Raw genomic sequence first — 3,224 nt, 5'->3', positions numbered from 1 at the left:
ACCGGCTCTTTCTCGCCTCCGTCCGTGGGAGCGGAGTCTTGATTTTTTTCCGTTTTATTAAATGGTGAGACAAGTGACATCTATCGCCTGAACTTTATCTGTGTTGGTGCTAAACACTTAGGTCATAGGTTTCAGGACACCTTTCTTTGACATGCTTAGTGATTGCCCCAGTGTGAATTTTTCTCTTTACCTTTTGGGAGGAGGACTAGGAAGAATGCATTACTAAATAATAATAGCAAATAAACAAAACTGTTCAGCCTTAAAATACTGTGCCCATCATCCCACGTCTTAACGAAGTTTTTTTTTTTTTTTCTCTCTCTCTCAAGCCAGCCTCACAGCAAAAACATTTTTCAACAAAAACTCTTTTAAGTCTAGCTTTAGTTTAAAAATGTTTGGAGAAGATGGATAATAGAGTACTAGGATTTTCCTGTATGTGTAATTATGTAAACAATGGCTTTGTTAAAGGATTTGAAGTAGAAAAAAAGGTCTGTAGAATTTGGAGAACCATTCTTATGTGGGGATTGGTGAAAGAATTATCTTTTTCTAGGATCCTTTCTTCCTAAACATCCTCAACATTTGTGGCACCAGGGTCACTTGGAGGACTTCTGTGGGTGTTGACTAGTGACAGAAAAAAGCCTTTCTTATTGCTCTGTTTACCCATGAATGCTAAACCATCTTAAGTGTGACCTGGGACTCACTCTTTTTATTTTATTTGCAGTACTGTGGATAGAACCTAAAATATTCAGCCCCTTTTATATTTTGAGAAAAGGTGGGGCTCAGCTTGCATTTATAACCCTCTTGCTTCAGCCTCCCAGAGTGCTGGGACTACAGGTGTGTGCCACTGTACCCGGGTGACCTGGAGCGCTAGGCACAGTACAGAGGGCATTAACAAAACTAAACAGTAAAACATTTCTAATTTAGTGCACTTTTGAACTCTCATTTAAAAAAAAAAAAGAATGGAGGAAAAGCATTATCTGAGGAAGAAACAAGTAGAAGGTTTCCAGAACTGACATAAAGAAAATAGCAAGATTTTAAGGCATTTTTAAAGACAAACTATTGTTACAGTTCTCAGTGAGTGTGATTGTGTAGAATTTCTGCTCTTCATAATATTTGGCGTGTTCAGGAAATAATGTATGTTACCTGGTAAATTTCAGTGTTACTTATTCATTTAATAAAAAGTTTTTGGGTGTCACTACAGTCCAAGCTGGTGTGGATCCCACTGTGTAATCCAGGCTGGCCTTGAACTCTTTAAAGGATCCTCCTGCCTCTGTCAGAGTACTGGGGCTGATGGTGTTCATCACCACACCCAGCTCAGCAAATAGTCTTGAAAGCCTCTGTAGAGTTTGTATTGGAGGTATTGGGAAGAGCAACGAGCAAAGCATTAAAAAAAATCCCAGCCATCAGCGAGCTTACACTGTAGTGTAAGGAAGCAATGAAAAGGTACCATTTGTCAGAGGCTGTGTGGAGAAACAAGGCAGGGAAATGAGACCAGGGCAAGGGCGGTAGGTTGGCAGAGTATGCAGAGGTTTGACCCCAGGACCTCCCACCTCTGGGCCTATGCTCTTCCACTGGGCCTCATCCCTCCCAGTCCGTGATTTTAGATAGGATGGTTTGGAAAGGCCACCCAGAGAAGGTGATTTTATCTTAATCAGTGGTTTTATCTTAATCAGCCTGACTTGCCCCTGTGCCAAAGTAGTCATCCTGATATCACCTTATCTTGTCAATAGATGCAGGAAAAGTCAGCAAAGGCATTTATTGTGTTGGAATTTTTGTGATAGATTTATCATTAACATCTAGTGCGCTGCAGATAGATAGTATGGTGTGTGTATTTGGCAACTACCTTTTATATAGAATATGAATACATTCACTTGGAAGCACAAGCATTTTGATTGTAAATTCTATATCTTTTAAGTGTGTGTTAATCATTTAAAATAGTCTTCAATATTGAGGCATATACCAAATGTTAACCTGTGTGTGTGTGTGTGTGTGTGTATGTATATTTATATTTGTCTTATCTTGGGTTATGCAACCATTTGGAAACTATTTAAAATTTTTGTCTAAGACAGATCCCATTAGAAGTTTATTTAGTCAAAGAGAGTTTTTTATTCTTTTTTTTCCTTTGGTACTGGGGAATCGAACTTGGGACCTTGGGCTTGTGAGGTAGTCGCTAGAACCACTAAGCTAAATCCCCAGCCCCGAGAATTTTTAAATATTAAGGTTAATGTTCATGATAGCATTAAGACTCTAGTGGGTTTTGTTTTGTTTTATTTTCCTTTTGAATAGTTTTATGCACCATGGTGTGGTCATTGTAAAAAACTGGAACCAGTCTGGATGAAGTTGGTCTTGAAATGAAAAGCATTGGCTCTCCTGTGAAAGTTGGAAAGATGAATGCTACCTCCTATTCCAGTAAGCCTTCACTTTATTATTTTACTATTCTCAAAATGAAAATATTAGAATATATGCATCGGTATTCGTAGAAGGAGGGAGAAATTTTTTTGCTCATGTAAAGTTATCTTAATACTGTATACTTTATAAATTCAATGAATTCGCCATTGAGTAGTAAGTATATAGTATGTGTTAATCTTAGGCACTTATTATGACATGTAAGCCATTATTTGTTCCTACTTAATAAGTTTACCTGAGGTACTCATAGAAAGTTGAATGTTAAGCTGTTGATAATTGGTATTAGTATGTGAGATAAACTAATGAAAATTTGTTGTGTGTGTAGCCTAAAATTATATGATAAGTAGGAACTTGAAAACTAGTTAGGATGAATATAAATATCAGGAAGGTTAAAAAAATATGAAAGCAAAATTCATAGAGCTGAAAATGAGCTTAAAGAATGTGTACATCTGTAACCCATAAACCAAATTTGTCCCGCTGCCAATTTTTGTCACTGAACTTATTGGCATACAGAAGCATTCATTTACTGTTTTCCTATTGCATTGTCCAAATTGAGTAGTTTTGATTGAAATTTCCTGTCCCTCGAAGCCTAATGTATTACTGAAAAAGTTTACGAACTATCTTATCTTTCTTATTTTGAAAAAGAATTAAGTGTAGAGAAGAATAAAGTATCATAGCAATTTGGAAAGAGAATGGCTTCAGACTGGCTCTGGCTTTGCCTGTGCTGCTTTTACTGGGTAGCGCTAGAAAGGTTTCTGAAATAGCCTAAGCTTTGGTTCCCATATTGTTTAAATGTCTAATTGTAATACTCCTTTTATTGG

At 37.0% G+C, this 3,224-nt stretch overlaps 1 long non-coding RNA gene across 1 annotated transcript in view; it reads left to right on the top strand.

Moving 5' to 3' along the window:
* The window catches only part of LOC104852075, a 6,081-nt gene extending 3,696 nt beyond the window's left edge, over positions 1 to 2,385 (top strand). Inside the window, exon 2 of the long non-coding RNA XR_777399.2 lies at positions 2,284 to 2,385. This is a non-coding gene — a long non-coding RNA (uncharacterized LOC104852075). The remainder of the gene's footprint in view (positions 1 to 2,283) is intronic.
* Positions 2,386 to 3,224: the final 839 nt, after the last annotated feature.

This window comes from Fukomys damarensis, unplaced genomic scaffold (assembly GCF_012274545.1).
Source record: "Fukomys damarensis isolate Sample0158 unplaced genomic scaffold, DMR_v1.0_HiC HiC_scaffold_15612, whole genome shotgun sequence".
Lineage (NCBI taxonomy): Eukaryota > Metazoa > Chordata > Mammalia > Rodentia > Bathyergidae > Fukomys > Fukomys damarensis.
This window is presented reverse-complemented; position numbering and strand designations above follow the sequence as displayed.